At 49.8% G+C, this 13,404-nt stretch overlaps 28 non-coding genes and 9 pseudogenes across 28 annotated transcripts; all 37 read right to left on the minus strand.

Annotated features, from left to right (window-relative positions):
* Positions 1–120: 120 nt before the first annotated feature.
* On the minus strand, positions 121–239 carry LOC149759656 (5S ribosomal RNA). The gene has a single exon (XR_016409265.1). It is a non-coding gene; the product is annotated as a 5S ribosomal RNA (ribosomal RNA).
* A 246-nt stretch (positions 240–485) lies between these two features.
* LOC149759657 (5S ribosomal RNA) lies at positions 486–604 on the minus strand. The gene has a single exon (XR_016411980.1). It is a non-coding gene; the product is annotated as a 5S ribosomal RNA (ribosomal RNA).
* A 246-nt stretch (positions 605–850) lies between these two features.
* On the minus strand, positions 851–969 carry LOC149759658 (5S ribosomal RNA; annotated as a pseudogene).
* Positions 970–1,215: 246 nt separating this feature from the next.
* On the minus strand, positions 1,216–1,334 carry LOC149759659 (5S ribosomal RNA). The gene has a single exon (XR_016409271.1). It is a non-coding gene; the product is annotated as a 5S ribosomal RNA (ribosomal RNA).
* Positions 1,335–1,580: 246 nt separating this feature from the next.
* Positions 1,581–1,699, minus strand: LOC149759660 (5S ribosomal RNA; annotated as a pseudogene).
* A 246-nt stretch (positions 1,700–1,945) lies between these two features.
* LOC149759661 (5S ribosomal RNA) lies at positions 1,946–2,064 on the minus strand. Its single transcript, XR_016409277.1, has one exon. It is a non-coding gene; the product is annotated as a 5S ribosomal RNA (ribosomal RNA).
* A 246-nt stretch (positions 2,065–2,310) lies between these two features.
* Positions 2,311–2,429, minus strand: LOC149759662 (5S ribosomal RNA). Its single transcript, XR_016409279.1, has one exon. It is a non-coding gene; the product is annotated as a 5S ribosomal RNA (ribosomal RNA).
* A 247-nt stretch (positions 2,430–2,676) lies between these two features.
* Positions 2,677–2,795, minus strand: LOC149759663 (5S ribosomal RNA). Its single transcript, XR_016409287.1, has one exon. It is a non-coding gene; the product is annotated as a 5S ribosomal RNA (ribosomal RNA).
* A 246-nt stretch (positions 2,796–3,041) lies between these two features.
* Positions 3,042–3,160, minus strand: LOC149759664 (5S ribosomal RNA; annotated as a pseudogene).
* A 246-nt stretch (positions 3,161–3,406) lies between these two features.
* On the minus strand, positions 3,407–3,525 carry LOC149759665 (5S ribosomal RNA). The gene has a single exon (XR_016409290.1). It is a non-coding gene; the product is annotated as a 5S ribosomal RNA (ribosomal RNA).
* A 247-nt stretch (positions 3,526–3,772) lies between these two features.
* On the minus strand, positions 3,773–3,891 carry LOC149759666 (5S ribosomal RNA). Its single transcript, XR_016409297.1, has one exon. It is a non-coding gene; the product is annotated as a 5S ribosomal RNA (ribosomal RNA).
* Positions 3,892–4,137: 246 nt separating this feature from the next.
* Positions 4,138–4,256, minus strand: LOC149759667 (5S ribosomal RNA; annotated as a pseudogene).
* Positions 4,257–4,502: 246 nt separating this feature from the next.
* Positions 4,503–4,621, minus strand: LOC149759668 (5S ribosomal RNA). The gene has a single exon (XR_016409301.1). It is a non-coding gene; the product is annotated as a 5S ribosomal RNA (ribosomal RNA).
* A 246-nt stretch (positions 4,622–4,867) lies between these two features.
* Positions 4,868–4,986, minus strand: LOC149759669 (5S ribosomal RNA). Its single transcript, XR_016409307.1, has one exon. It is a non-coding gene; the product is annotated as a 5S ribosomal RNA (ribosomal RNA).
* Positions 4,987–5,233: 247 nt separating this feature from the next.
* LOC149759670 (5S ribosomal RNA) lies at positions 5,234–5,352 on the minus strand. Its single transcript, XR_016409316.1, has one exon. It is a non-coding gene; the product is annotated as a 5S ribosomal RNA (ribosomal RNA).
* A 246-nt stretch (positions 5,353–5,598) lies between these two features.
* Positions 5,599–5,717, minus strand: LOC149759671 (5S ribosomal RNA; annotated as a pseudogene).
* A 246-nt stretch (positions 5,718–5,963) lies between these two features.
* On the minus strand, positions 5,964–6,082 carry LOC149759672 (5S ribosomal RNA). Its single transcript, XR_016409324.1, has one exon. It is a non-coding gene; the product is annotated as a 5S ribosomal RNA (ribosomal RNA).
* Positions 6,083–6,329: 247 nt separating this feature from the next.
* On the minus strand, positions 6,330–6,448 carry LOC149759673 (5S ribosomal RNA). The gene has a single exon (XR_016409328.1). It is a non-coding gene; the product is annotated as a 5S ribosomal RNA (ribosomal RNA).
* A 246-nt stretch (positions 6,449–6,694) lies between these two features.
* On the minus strand, positions 6,695–6,813 carry LOC149759674 (5S ribosomal RNA; annotated as a pseudogene).
* Positions 6,814–7,059: 246 nt separating this feature from the next.
* Positions 7,060–7,178, minus strand: LOC149759675 (5S ribosomal RNA). The gene has a single exon (XR_016409334.1). It is a non-coding gene; the product is annotated as a 5S ribosomal RNA (ribosomal RNA).
* Positions 7,179–7,424: 246 nt separating this feature from the next.
* LOC149759676 (5S ribosomal RNA) lies at positions 7,425–7,543 on the minus strand. The gene has a single exon (XR_016400785.1). It is a non-coding gene; the product is annotated as a 5S ribosomal RNA (ribosomal RNA).
* Positions 7,544–7,790: 247 nt separating this feature from the next.
* Positions 7,791–7,909, minus strand: LOC149759677 (5S ribosomal RNA). Its single transcript, XR_016409335.1, has one exon. It is a non-coding gene; the product is annotated as a 5S ribosomal RNA (ribosomal RNA).
* Positions 7,910–8,155: 246 nt separating this feature from the next.
* On the minus strand, positions 8,156–8,274 carry LOC149759678 (5S ribosomal RNA; annotated as a pseudogene).
* Positions 8,275–8,520: 246 nt separating this feature from the next.
* LOC149759679 (5S ribosomal RNA) lies at positions 8,521–8,639 on the minus strand. Its single transcript, XR_016409336.1, has one exon. It is a non-coding gene; the product is annotated as a 5S ribosomal RNA (ribosomal RNA).
* A 247-nt stretch (positions 8,640–8,886) lies between these two features.
* Positions 8,887–9,005, minus strand: LOC149759680 (5S ribosomal RNA). The gene has a single exon (XR_016409337.1). It is a non-coding gene; the product is annotated as a 5S ribosomal RNA (ribosomal RNA).
* A 247-nt stretch (positions 9,006–9,252) lies between these two features.
* On the minus strand, positions 9,253–9,371 carry LOC149759681 (5S ribosomal RNA). Its single transcript, XR_016404028.1, has one exon. It is a non-coding gene; the product is annotated as a 5S ribosomal RNA (ribosomal RNA).
* Positions 9,372–9,618: 247 nt separating this feature from the next.
* On the minus strand, positions 9,619–9,737 carry LOC149759682 (5S ribosomal RNA). Its single transcript, XR_016404175.1, has one exon. It is a non-coding gene; the product is annotated as a 5S ribosomal RNA (ribosomal RNA).
* Positions 9,738–9,983: 246 nt separating this feature from the next.
* Positions 9,984–10,102, minus strand: LOC149759683 (5S ribosomal RNA). The gene has a single exon (XR_016409338.1). It is a non-coding gene; the product is annotated as a 5S ribosomal RNA (ribosomal RNA).
* Positions 10,103–10,348: 246 nt separating this feature from the next.
* LOC149759684 (5S ribosomal RNA) lies at positions 10,349–10,467 on the minus strand (annotated as a pseudogene).
* A 246-nt stretch (positions 10,468–10,713) lies between these two features.
* Positions 10,714–10,832, minus strand: LOC149759685 (5S ribosomal RNA). Its single transcript, XR_016409339.1, has one exon. It is a non-coding gene; the product is annotated as a 5S ribosomal RNA (ribosomal RNA).
* A 246-nt stretch (positions 10,833–11,078) lies between these two features.
* LOC149759686 (5S ribosomal RNA) lies at positions 11,079–11,197 on the minus strand. Its single transcript, XR_016409341.1, has one exon. It is a non-coding gene; the product is annotated as a 5S ribosomal RNA (ribosomal RNA).
* A 246-nt stretch (positions 11,198–11,443) lies between these two features.
* LOC149759687 (5S ribosomal RNA) lies at positions 11,444–11,562 on the minus strand. Its single transcript, XR_016409342.1, has one exon. It is a non-coding gene; the product is annotated as a 5S ribosomal RNA (ribosomal RNA).
* A 246-nt stretch (positions 11,563–11,808) lies between these two features.
* Positions 11,809–11,927, minus strand: LOC149759688 (5S ribosomal RNA). Its single transcript, XR_016409343.1, has one exon. It is a non-coding gene; the product is annotated as a 5S ribosomal RNA (ribosomal RNA).
* Positions 11,928–12,173: 246 nt separating this feature from the next.
* LOC149759689 (5S ribosomal RNA) lies at positions 12,174–12,292 on the minus strand. Its single transcript, XR_016409344.1, has one exon. It is a non-coding gene; the product is annotated as a 5S ribosomal RNA (ribosomal RNA).
* A 246-nt stretch (positions 12,293–12,538) lies between these two features.
* LOC149759690 (5S ribosomal RNA) lies at positions 12,539–12,657 on the minus strand. Its single transcript, XR_016411981.1, has one exon. It is a non-coding gene; the product is annotated as a 5S ribosomal RNA (ribosomal RNA).
* Positions 12,658–12,903: 246 nt separating this feature from the next.
* On the minus strand, positions 12,904–13,022 carry LOC149759691 (5S ribosomal RNA). The gene has a single exon (XR_016411982.1). It is a non-coding gene; the product is annotated as a 5S ribosomal RNA (ribosomal RNA).
* A 246-nt stretch (positions 13,023–13,268) lies between these two features.
* On the minus strand, positions 13,269–13,387 carry LOC149759692 (5S ribosomal RNA; annotated as a pseudogene).
* Positions 13,388–13,404: the final 17 nt, after the last annotated feature.

Genomic DNA, 13,404 nt, shown 5'->3' on the forward strand with positions numbered 1-13,404 from the left:
GCCAGTCTCCGGACTCAGTTTATTTTCGGGGGAAAAAAATTATCCGAAGAGGAAAAGCCAAAAGCCGAAAAATAAAAAATAAATGTTATCAAAAAATAAAAAAGCGGGCAAAAAATAAAAGGGGTGCAACACGAGGACTTCCCAGGGGGTCACCCATCCTAGTACTACTCTCGCCCAAGCACGCTTAACTGCGGAGTTCTGATGGGATCCGGTGCATTAGTGCTGGTATGATCGCACCCATGACATGCCCTTCGAAACTCCCTTTTATGACAAAGCAGCAGACCTCGACGGCCCGAGACATTCGCGCTGCCGGGGCCGTTCTGGCGTAGGATTCAACGCGCTGTTCCGCTATGCGGCATGGCACCGCCAATCTCCGGACTCAGTTTATTTTCGGGGGGAAAAAATTATCCGAAGAGGAAAAGCCAAAAGCCAAAAAATTAAAAATAAATATTATCAAAAAATAAAAAAGCGGGCAAAAAATAAAAAGGGTGCAACACGAGGACTTCCCAGGGGGTCACCCATCCTAGTACTACTCTCGCCCAAGCACGCTTAACTGCGGAGTTCTGATGGGATCCGGTGCATTAGTGCTGGTATGATCGCACCCATGACATGCCCTTCGAAACTCCCTTTTATGACAAAGCAGCAGACCTCGACGGCCCGAGACATTCGCGCTGCCGGGGCCGTTCTGGCGTAGGATTCAACGCGCTGTTCCGCTATGCGGCATGGCACCGCCAGTCTCCGGACTCAGTTTATTTTCGGGGGGAAAAAATTATCCGAAGAGGAAAAGCCAAAAGCCAAAAAATTAAAAATAAATATTATCAAAAAATAAAAAAGCGGGCAAAAAATAAAAAGGGTGCAACACGAGGACTTCCCAGGGGGTCACCCATCCTAGTACTTCTCTCGCCCAAGCACGCCTAACTGCGGAGTTATGATGGGATCCGGTGCATTAGTGCTGGTATGATCGCACCCATGACATGCCCTTCGAAACTCCCTTTTATGACAAAGCAGCAGACCGCGACGGCCCGAGACATTCGCGCTGCCGGGGCCGTTCTGGCGTAGGATTCAACGCGCTGTTCCGCTATGCGGCATGGCACCGCGAGTCTCCGGACTCAGTTTATTTTCGGGGGAAAAAAATTATCCGAAGAGGAAAAGCCAAAAGCCGAAAAATAAAAAATAAATGTTATCAAAAAATAAAAAAGCGGGCAAAAAATAAAAGGGGTGCAACACGAGGACTTCCCAGGGGGTCACCCATCCTAGTACTACTCTCGCCCAAGCACGCTTAACTGCGGAGTTCTGATGGGATCCGGTGCATTAGTGCTGGTATGATCGCACCCATGACATGCCCTTCGAAACTCCCTTTTATGACAAAGCAGCAGACCTCGACGGCCCGAGACATTCGCGCTGCCGGGGCCGTTCTGGCGTAGGATTCAACGCGCTGTTCCGCTATGCGGCATGGCACCGCCAGTCTCCGGACTCAGTTTATTTTCGGGGGGAAAAAATTATCCGAAGAGGAAAAGCCAAAAGCCAAAAAATTAAAAATAAATATTATCAAAAAATAAAAAAGCGGGCAAAAAATAAAAAGGGTGCAACACGAGGACTTCCTAGGGGGTCACCCATCCTAGTACTTCTCTCGCCCAAGCACGCCTAACTGCGGAGTTATGATGGGATCCGGTGCATTAGTGCTGGTATGATCGCACCCATGACATGCCCTTCGAAACTCCCTTTTATGACAAAGCAGCAGACCGCGACGGCCCGAGACATTCGCGCTGCCGGGGCCGTTCTGGCGTAGGATTCAACGCGCTGTTCCGCTATGCGGCATGGCACCGCGAGTCTCCGGACTCAGTTTATTTTCGGGGGAAAAAAATTATCCGAAGAGGAAAAGCCAAAAGCCGAAAAATTAAAAATAAATATTATCAAAAAATAAAAAAGCGGGCAAAAAATAAAAGGGGTGCAACACGAGGACTTCCCAGGGGGTCACCCATCCTAGTACTACTCTCGCCCAAGCACGCTTAACTGCGGAGTTCTGATGGGATCCGGTGCATTAGTGCTGGTATGATCGCACCCATGACATGCCCTTCGAAACTCCCTTTTATGACAAAGCAGCAGACCGCGACGGCCCGAGACATTCGCGCTGCCGGGGCCGTTCTGGCGTAGGATTCAACGCGCTGTTCCGCTATGCGGCATGGCACCGCGAGTCTCCGGACTCAGTTTATTTTCGGGGGAAAAAAATTATCCGAAGAGGAAAAGCCAAAAGCCGAAAAATTAAAATTAAATATTATCAAAAAATAAAAAAGCGGGCAAAAAATAAAAGGGGTGCAACACGAGGACTTCCCAGGGGGTCACCCATCCTAGTACTACTCTCGCCCAAGCACGCTTAACTGCGGAGTTCTGATGGGATCCGGTGCATTAGTGCTGGTATGATCGCACCCATGACATGCCCATCGAAACTCCCTTTTATGACAAAGCAGCAGACCTCGACGGCCCGAGACATTCGCGCCGCCGGGGCCGTTCTGGCGTAGGATTCAACGCGCTATTCCCGCTATGCGGCATGGCACCGCCAGTCTCCGGACTCAGTTTATTTTCGGGGGAAAAAAATTATCCGAAGAGGAAAAGCCAAAAGCCGAAAAATAAAAAATAAATGTTATCAAAAAATAAAAAAGCGGGCAAAAAATAAAAGGGGTGCAACACGAGGACTTCCCAGGGGGTCACCCATCCTAGTACTACTCTCGCCCAAGCACGCTTAACTGCGGAGTTCTGATGGGATCCGGTGCATTAGTGCTGGTATGATCGCACCCATGACATGCCCTTCGAAACTCCCTTTTATGACAAAGCAGCAGACCTCGACGGCCCGAGACATTCGCGCTGCCGGGGTCGTTCTGGCGTAGGATTCAACGCGCTGTTCCGCTATGCGGCATGGCACCGCCAGTCTCCGGACTCAGTTTATTTTCGGGGGGAAAAAATTATCCGAAGAGGAAAAGCCAAAAGCCAAAAAATTAAAAATAAATATTATCAAAAAATAAAAAAGCGGGCAAAAAATAAAAAGGGTGCAACACGAGGACTTCCCAGGGGGTCACCCATCCTAGTACTTCTCTCGCCCAAGCACGCCTAACTGCGGAGTTATGATGGGATCCGGTGCATTAGTGCTGGTATGATCGCACCCATGACATGCCCTTCGAAACTCCCTTTTATGACAAAGCAGCAGACCGCGACGGCCCGAGACATTCGCGCTGCCGGGGCCGTTCTGGCGTAGGATTCAACGCGCTGTTCCGCTATGCGGCATGGCACCGCGAGTCTCCGGACTCAGTTTATTTTCGGGGGAAAAAAATTATCCGAAGAGGAAAAGCCAAAAGCCGAAAAATTAAAATTAAATATTATCAAAAAATAAAAAAGCGGGCAAAAAATAAAAGGGGTGCAACACGAGGACTTCCCAGGGGGTCACCCATCCTAGTACTACTCTCGCCCAAGCACGCTTAACTGCGGAGTTCTGATGGGATCCGGTGCATTAGTGCTGGTATGATCGCACCCATGACATGCCCATCGAAACTCCCTTTTATGACAAAGCAGCAGACCTCGACGGCCCGAGACATTCGCGCCGCCGGGGCCGTTCTGGCGTAGGATTCAACGCGCTATTCCCGCTATGCGGCATGGCACCGCCAGTCTCCGGACTCAGTTTATTTTCGGGGGAAAAAAATTATCCGAAGAGGAAAAGCCAAAAGCCGAAAAATAAAAAATAAATGTTATCAAAAAATAAAAAAGCGGGCAAAAAATAAAAGGGGTGCAACACGAGGACTTCCCAGGGGGTCACCCATCCTAGTACTACTCTCGCCCAAGCACGCTTAACTGCGGAGTTCTGATGGGATCCGGTGCATTAGTGCTGGTATGATCGCACCCATGACATGCCCTTCGAAACTCCCTTTTATGACAAAGCAGCAGACCTCGACGGCCCGAGACATTCGCGCTGCCGGGGCCGTTCTGGCGTAGGATTCAACGCGCTGTTCCGCTATGCGGCATGGCACCGCCAGTCTCCGGACTCAGTTTATTTTCGGGGGGAAAAAATTATCCGAAGAGGAAAAGCCAAAAGCCAAAAAATTAAAAATAAATATTATCAAAAAATAAAAAAGCGGGCAAAAAATAAAAAGGGTGCAACACGAGGACTTCCTAGGGGGTCACCCATCCTAGTACTTCTCTCGCCCAAGCACGCCTAACTGCGGAGTTATGATGGGATCCGGTGCATTAGTGCTGGTATGATCGCACCCATGACATGCCCTTCGAAACTCCCTTTTATGACAAAGCAGCAGACCGCGACGGCCCGAGACATTCGCGCTGCCGGGGCCGTTCTGGCGTAGGATTCAACGCGCTGTTCCGCTATGCGGCATGGCACCGCGAGTCTCCGGACTCAGTTTATTTTCGGGGGAAAAAAATTATCCGAAGAGGAAAAGCCAAAAGCCGAAAAATTAAAAATAAATATTATCAAAAAATAAAAAAGCGGGCAAAAAATAAAAGGGGTGCAACACGAGGACTTCCCAGGGGGTCACCCATCCTAGTACTACTCTCGCCCAAGCACGCTTAACTGCGGAGTTCTGATGGGATCCGGTGCATTAGTGCTGGTATGATCGCACCCATGACATGCCCTTCGAAACTCCCTTTTATGACAAAGCAGCAGACCGCGACGGCCCGAGACATTCGCGCTGCCGGGGCCGTTCTGGCGTAGGATTCAACGCGCTGTTCCGCTATGCGGCATGGCACCGCGAGTCTCCGGACTCAGTTTATTTTCGGGGGAAAAAAATTATCCGAAGAGGAAAAGCCAAAAGCCGAAAAATTAAAATTAAATATTATCAAAAAATAAAAAAGCGGGCAAAAAATAAAAGGGGTGCAACACGAGGACTTCCCAGGGGGTCACCCATCCTAGTACTACTCTCGCCCAAGCACGCTTAACTGCGGAGTTCTGATGGGATCCGGTGCATTAGTGCTGGTATGATCGCACCCATGACATGCCCATCGAAACTCCCTTTTATGACAAAGCAGCAGACCTCGACGGCCCGAGACATTCGCGCCGCCGGGGCCGTTCTGGCGTAGGATTCAACGCGCTATTCCCGCTATGCGGCATGGCACCGCCAGTCTCCGGACTCAGTTTATTTTCGGGGGAAAAAAATTATCCGAAGAGGAAAAGCCAAAAGCCGAAAAATAAAAAATAAATGTTATCAAAAAATAAAAAAGCGGGCAAAAAATAAAAGGGGTGCAACACGAGGACTTCCCAGGGGGTCACCCATCCTAGTACTACTCTCGCCCAAGCACGCTTAACTGCGGAGTTCTGATGGGATCCGGTGCATTAGTGCTGGTATGATCGCACCCATGACATGCCCTTCGAAACTCCCTTTTATGACAAAGCAGCAGACCTCGACGGCCCGAGACATTCGCGCTGCCGGGGTCGTTCTGGCGTAGGATTCAACGCGCTGTTCCGCTATGCGGCATGGCACCGCCAGTCTCCGGACTCAGTTTATTTTCGGGGGGAAAAAATTATCCGAAGAGGAAAAGCCAAAAGCCAAAAAATTAAAAATAAATATTATCAAAAAATAAAAAAGCGGGCAAAAAATAAAAAGGGTGCAACACGAGGACTTCCCAGGGGGTCACCCATCCTAGTACTTCTCTCGCCCAAGCACGCCTAACTGCGGAGTTATGATGGGATCCGGTGCATTAGTGCTGGTATGATCGCACCCATGACATGCCCTTCGAAACTCCCTTTTATGACAAAGCAGCAGACCGCGACGGCCCGAGACATTCGCGCTGCCGGGGCCGTTCTGGCGTAGGATTCAACGCGCTGTTCCGCTATGCGGCATGGCACCGCGAGTCTCCGGACTCAGTTTATTTTCGGGGGAAAAAAATTATCCGAAGAGGAAAAGCCAAAAGCCGAAAAATTAAAATTAAATATTATCAAAAAATAAAAAAGCGGGCAAAAAATAAAAGGGGTGCAACACGAGGACTTCCCAGGGGGTCACCCATCCTAGTACTACTCTCGCCCAAGCACGCTTAACTGCGGAGTTCTGATGGGATCCGGTGCATTAGTGCTGGTATGATCGCACCCATGACATGCCCATCGAAACTCCCTTTTATGACAAAGCAGCAGACCTCGACGGCCCGAGACATTCGCGCCGCCGGGGCCGTTCTGGCGTAGGATTCAACGCGCTATTCCCGCTATGCGGCATGGCACCGCCAGTCTCCGGACTCAGTTTATTTTCGGGGGAAAAAAATTATCCGAAGAGGAAAAGCCAAAAGCCGAAAAATAAAAAATAAATGTTATCAAAAAATAAAAAAGCGGGCAAAAAATAAAAGGGGTGCAACACGAGGACTTCCCAGGGGGTCACCCATCCTAGTACTACTCTCGCCCAAGCACGCTTAACTGCGGAGTTCTGATGGGATCCGGTGCATTAGTGCTGGTATGATCGCACCCATGACATGCCCTTCGAAACTCCCTTTTATGACAAAGCAGCAGACCTCGACGGCCCGAGACATTCGCGCTGCCGGGGCCGTTCTGGCGTAGGATTCAACGCGCTGTTCCGCTATGCGGCATGGCACCGCCAGTCTCCGGACTCAGTTTATTTTCGGGGGGAAAAAATTATCCGAAGAGGAAAAGCCAAAAGCCAAAAAATTAAAAATAAATATTATCAAAAAATAAAAAAGCGGGCAAAAAATAAAAAGGGTGCAACACGAGGACTTCCTAGGGGGTCACCCATCCTAGTACTTCTCTCGCCCAAGCACGCCTAACTGCGGAGTTATGATGGGATCCGGTGCATTAGTGCTGGTATGATCGCACCCATGACATGCCCTTCGAAACTCCCTTTTATGACAAAGCAGCAGACCGCGACGGCCCGAGACATTCGCGCTGCCGGGGCCGTTCTGGCGTAGGATTCAACGCGCTGTTCCGCTATGCGGCATGGCACCGCGAGTCTCCGGACTCAGTTTATTTTCGGGGGAAAAAAATTATCCGAAGAGGAAAAGCCAAAAGCCGAAAAATTAAAAATAAATATTATCAAAAAATAAAAAAGCGGGCAAAAAATAAAAGGGGTGCAACACGAGGACTTCCCAGGGGGTCACCCATCCTAGTACTACTCTCGCCCAAGCACGCTTAACTGCGGAGTTCTGATGGGATCCGGTGCATTAGTGCTGGTATGATCGCACCCATGACATGCCCTTCGAAACTCCCTTTTATGACAAAGCAGCAGACCGCGACGGCCCGAGACATTCGCGCTGCCGGGGCCGTTCTGGCGTAGGATTCAACGCGCTGTTCCGCTATGCGGCATGGCACCGCGAGTCTCCGGACTCAGTTTATTTTCGGGGGAAAAAAATTATCCGAAGAGGAAAAGCCAAAAGCCGAAAAATTAAAATTAAATATTATCAAAAAATAAAAAAGCGGGCAAAAAATAAAAGGGGTGCAACACGAGGACTTCCCAGGGGGTCACCCATCCTAGTACTACTCTCGCCCAAGCACACTTAACTGCGGAGTTCTGATGGGATCCGGTGCATTAGTGCTGGTATGATCGCACCCATGACATGCCCATCGAAACTCCCTTTTATGACAAAGCAGCAGACCTCGACGGCCCGAGACATTCGCGCCGCCGGGGCCGTTCTGGCGTAGGATTCAACGCGCTATTCCCGCTATGCGGCATGGCACCGCCAGTCTCCGGACTCAGTTTATTTTCGGGGGAAAAAAATTATCCGAAGAGGAAAAGCCAAAAGCCGAAAAATAAAAAATAAATGTTATCAAAAAATAAAAAAGCGGGCAAAAAATAAAAGGGGTGCAACACGAGGACTTCCCAGGGGGTCACCCATCCTAGTACTACTCTCGCCCAAGCACGCTTAACTGCGGAGTTCTGATGGGATCCGGTGCATTAGTGCTGGTATGATCGCACCCATGACATGCCCTTCGAAACTCCCTTTTATGACAAAGCAGCAGACCTCGACGGCCCGAGACATTCGCGCTGCCGGGGCCGTTCTGGCGTAGGATTCAACGCGCTGTTCCGCTATGCGGCATGGCACCGCCAGTCTCCGGACTCAGTTTATTTTCGGGGGGAAAAAATTATCCGAAGAGGAAAAGCCAAAAGCCAAAAAATTAAAAATAAATATTATCAAAAAATAAAAAAGCGGGCAAAAAATAAAAAGGGTGCAACACGAGGACTTCCCAGGGGGTCACCCATCCTAGTACTTCTCTCGCCCAAGCACGCCTAACTGCGGAGTTATGATGGGATCCGGTGCATTAGTGCTGGTATGATCGCACCCATGACATGCCCTTCGAAACTCCCTTTTATGACAAAGCAGCAGACCGCGACGGCCCGAGACATTCGCGCTGCCGGGGCCGTTCTGGCGTAGGATTCAACGCGCTGTTCCGCTATGCGGCATGGCACCGCGAGTCTCCGGACTCAGTTTATTTTCGGGGGAAAAAAATTATCCGAAGAGGAAAAGCCAAAAGCCGAAAAATTAAAATTAAATATTATCAAAAAATAAAAAAGCGGGCAAAAAATAAAAGGGGTGCAACACGAGGACTTCCCAGGGGGTCACCCATCCTAGTACTACTCTCGCCCAAGCACGCTTAACTGCGGAGTTCTGATGGGATCCGGTGCATTAGTGCTGGTATGATCGCACCCATGACATGCCCATCGAAACTCCCTTTTATGACAAAGCAGCAGACCTCGACGGCCCGAGACATTCGCGCCGCCGGGGCCGTTCTGGCGTAGGATTCAACGCGCTATTCCCGCTATGCGGCATGGCACCGCCAGTCTCCGGACTCAGTTTATTTTCGGGGGAAAAAAATTATCCGAAGAGGAAAAGCCAAAAGCCGAAAAATTAAAATTAAATGTTATCAAAAAATAAAAAAGCGGGCAAAAAATAAAAGGGGTGCAACACGAGGACTTCCCAGGGGGTCACCCATCCTAGTACTACTCTCGCCCAAGCACGCTTAACTGCGGAGTTCTGATGGGATCCGGTGCATTAGTGCTGGTATGATCGCACCCATGACATGCCCTTCGAAACTCCCTTTTATGACAAAGCAGCAGACCTCGACGGCCCGAGACATTCGCGCCGCCGGGGCCGTTCTGGCGTAGGATTCAACGCGCTATTCCCGCTATGCGGCATGGCACCGCCAGTCTCCGGACTCAGTTTATTTTCGGGGGAAAAAAATTATCCGAAGAGGAAAAGCCAAAAGCCAAACAATTAAAGATAAATGTTATCAAAAAAGAAAAAAGCGGGCAAAAAATAAAAGGGGTGCAACACGAGGACTTCCCATGGGGTCACCCATCCTAGTACTACTCTCGCCCAAGCACGCTTAACTGCGGAGTTCTGATGGGATCCGGTGTATTAGTGCTGGTATGATCGCACCCATGATATGCCCTTCGAAACACCCTTTTATGACAAAGCAGCAGACCTCGACGGCCCGAGACATTCGCGCTGCCGGGGCCGTTCTGGCGTAGGATTCAACGCGCTAGTCCCGCTATGCGGCATGGCACCGCCAGTCTCCGGACTCAGTTTATTGTCGGGGGAAAAAAATTATCCTAAGAGGAAAAGCCAAAAGCCAAAAAATTAAAAATAAATATTATCAAAAAATAAAAAAGCGGGCAAAAAATAAAAAGGGTGCAACATGAGGACTTCCCAGGGGGTCACCCATCCTAGTACTACTCTCGCCCAAGCACGCTTAACTGCGGAGTTCTGATGGGATCCGGTGCATTAGTGCTGGTATGATCGCACCCATGACATGCCCTTCGAAACTCCCTTTTATGACAAAGCAGCAGACCGCGACGGCCCGAGACATTCGCGCTGCCGGGGCCGTTCTGGCGTAGGATTCAACGCGCTGTTCCGCTATGCGGCATGGCACCGCGAGTCTCCGGACTCAGTTTATTTTCGGGGGAAAAAAATTATCCGAAGAGGAAAAGCCAAAAGCCGAAAAATTAAAATTAAATATTATCAAAAAATAAAAAAGCGGGCAAAAAATAAAAGGGGTGCAACACGAGGACTTCCCAGGGGGTCACCCATCCTAGTACTACTCTCGCCCAAGCACGCTTAACTGCGGAGTTCTGATGGGATCCGGTGCATTAGTGCTGGTATGATCGCACCCATGACATGCCCATCGAAACTCCCTTTTATGACAAAGCAGCAGACCTCGACGGCCCGAGACATTCGCGCTGCCGGGGCCGTTCTGGCGTAGGATTCAACGCGCTGTTCCGCTATGCGGCATGGCACCGCCAGTCTCCGGACTCAGTTTATTTTCGGGGGGAAAAAATTATCCGAAGAGGAAAAGCCAAAAGCCAAAAAATTAAAAATAAATATTATCAAAAAATAAAAAAGCGGGCAAAAAATAAAAAGGGTGCAACACGAGGACTTCCCAGGGGGTCACCCATCCTAGTACTTCTCTCGCCCAAGCACGCCTAACTGCGGAGTTATGATGGGATCCGGTGCATTAGTGCTGGTATGATCGCACCCATGACATGCCCTTCGAAACTCCCTTTTATGACAAAGCAGCAGACCGCGACGGCCCGAGACATTCGCGCTGCCGGGGCCGTTCTGGCGTAGGATTCAACGCGCTGTCCCGCTATGCGGCATGGCACCGCCAGTCTCCGGACTCAGTTTATTTTCGGGGGAAAAAAATTATCCGAAGAGGAAAAGCCAAAAGCCGAAAAATAAAAAATAAATGTTATCAAAAAATAAAAAAGCGGGCAAAAAATAAAAGGGGTGCAACACGAGGACTTCCCAGGGGGTCACCCATCCTAGTACTACTCTCGCCCAAGCACGCTTAACTGCGGAGTTCTGATGGGATCCGGTGCATTAGTGCTGGTATGATCGCACCCATGACATGCCCTTCGAAACTCCCTTTTATGACAAAGCAGCAGACCTCGACGGCCCGAGACATTCGCGCTGCCGGGGCCGTTCTGGCGTAGGATTCAACGCGCTGTTCCGCTATGCGGCATGGCACCGCCAGTCTCCGGACTCAGTTTATTTTCGGGGGAAAAAAATTATCCGAAGAGAAAAAGCCAAAAGCCGAAAAATAAAAAATAAATGTTATCAAAAAATAAAAAAGCGGGCAAAAAATAAAAGGGGTGCAACACGAGGACTTCCCAGGGGGTCACCCATCCTAGTACTACTCTCGCCCAAGCACGCTTAACTGCGGAGTTCTGATGGGATCCGGTGCATTAGTGCTGGTATGATCGCACCCATGACATGCCCTTCGAAACTCCCTTTTATGACAAAGCAGCAGACCTCGACGGCCCGAGACATTCGCGCTGCCGGGGCCGTTCTGGCGTAGGATTCAACGCGCTGTTCCGCTATGCGGCATGGCACCGCCAGTCTCCGGACTCAGTTTATTTTCGGGGGGAAAAAATTATCCGAAGAGGAAAAGCCAAAAGCCAAAAAATTAAAATTAAATGTTATCAAAAAATAAAAAAGCGGGCAAAAAATAAAAGGGGTGCAACACGAGGACTTCCCAGGGGGTCACCCATCCTAGTACTACTCTCGCCCAAGCACGCTTAACTGCGGAGTTCTGATGGGATCCGGTGCATTAGTGCTGGTATGATCGCACCCATGACATGCCCTTCGAAACTCCCTTTTATGACAAAGCAGCAGACCTCGACGGCCCGAGACATTCGCGCCGCCGGGGCCGTTCTGGCGTAGGATTCAACGCGCTGTTCCGCTATGCGGCATGGCACCGCCAGTCTCCGGACTCAGTTTATTTTCGGGGGGAAAAAATTATCCGAAGAGGAAAAGCCAAAAGCCGAAAAATTAAAATTAAATGTTATCAAAAAATAAAAAAGCGGGCAAAAAATAAAAGGGGTGCAACACGAGGACTTCCCAGGGGGTCACCCATCCTAGTACTACTCTCGCCCAAGCACGCTTAACTGCGGAGTTCTGATGGGATCCGGTGCATTAGTGCTGGTATGATCGCACCCATGACATGCCCTTCGAAACTCCCTTTTATGACAAAGCAGCAGACCTCGACGGCCCGAGACATTCGCGCCGCCGGGGCCGTTCTGGCGTAGGATTCAACGCGCTGTTCCGCTATGCGGCATGGCACCGCCAGTCTCCGGACTCAGTTTATTTTCGGGGGAAAAAAATTATCCGAAGAGGAAAAGCCAAAAGCCGAAAAATAAAAAATAAATGTTATCAAAAAATAAAAAAGCGGGCAAAAAATAAAAGGGGTGCAACACGAGGACTTCCCAGGGGGTCACCCATCCTAGTACTACTCTCGCCCAAGCACGCTTAACTGCGGAGTTCTGATGGGATCCGGTGCATTAGTGCTGGTATGATCGCACCCATGACATGCCCTTCGAAACTCCCTTTTATGACAAAGCAGCAGACCTCGACGGCCCGAGACATTCGCGCTGCCGGGGCCGTTCTGGCGTAGGATTCAACGCGCTGTTCCGCTATGCGGCATGGCACCGCCAGTCTCCGGACTCAGTTTATTTTCGGGGGGAAAAAATTATCCGAAGAGGAAAAGCCAAAAGCCAAAAAATTAAAAATAAATATTATCAAAAAATAAAAAAGCGGGCAAAAAATAAAAAGGGTGCAACACGAGGACTTCCCAGGGGGTCACCCATCCTAGTACTACTCTCGCCCAAGCACGCTTAACTGCGGAGTTCTGATGGGATCCGGTGCATTAGTGCTGGTATGATCGCACCCATGACATGCCCTTCGAAACTCCCTTTTATGACAAAGCAGCAGACCTCGACGGCCCGAGACATTCGCGCTGCCGGGGCCGTTCTGGCGTAGGATTCAACACGCTGTTCCGCTATGCGGCATGGCACCGCCAGTCTGCGGACTCAGTTTATTTTCGGGGGGAAAAAATTATCCGAAGAGGAAAAGCCAAAAGCCAAAAAATTAAAAATAAATATTATCAAAAAATAAAAAAGCGGGCAAAAAATAAAAAGGGTGCAACACGAGGACTTCCCAGGGGGTCACCCATCCTAGTACTACTCTCGCCCAAGCACGCTTAACTGCGGAGTTCTGATGGGATCCGGTGCATTAGTGCTGGTATGATCGCACCCATGACATGCCCTTCGAAACTCCCTTTTATGACAAAGCAGCAGACCTCGACGGCCCGAGACATTCGCGCTGCCGGGGCCGTTCTGGCGTAGGATTCAACGCGCTGTTCCGCTATGCGGCATGGCACCGCCAGTCTCCGGACTCAGTTTATTTTCGGGGGGAAAAAATTATCCGAAGAGGAAAAGCCAAAAGCCAAAAAATTAAAAATAAATATTATCAAAAAATAAAAAAGCGGGCAAAAAATAAAAAGGGTGCAACACGAGGACTTCCCAGGGGGTCACCCATCCTAGTACTTCTCTCGCCCAAGCACGCCTAACTGCGGAGTTATGATGGGATCCGGTGCATTAGTGCTGGTATGATCGCACCCATGACATGCCCTTCGAA

Source organism: Phoenix dactylifera, chromosome 4, assembly GCF_051530095.1.
Source record: "Phoenix dactylifera cultivar Ajwa chromosome 4, Ajwa_hap1_PhDact_Kaust_v1.1, whole genome shotgun sequence".
Classification (NCBI taxonomy): domain Eukaryota; kingdom Viridiplantae; phylum Streptophyta; class Magnoliopsida; order Arecales; family Arecaceae; genus Phoenix; species Phoenix dactylifera.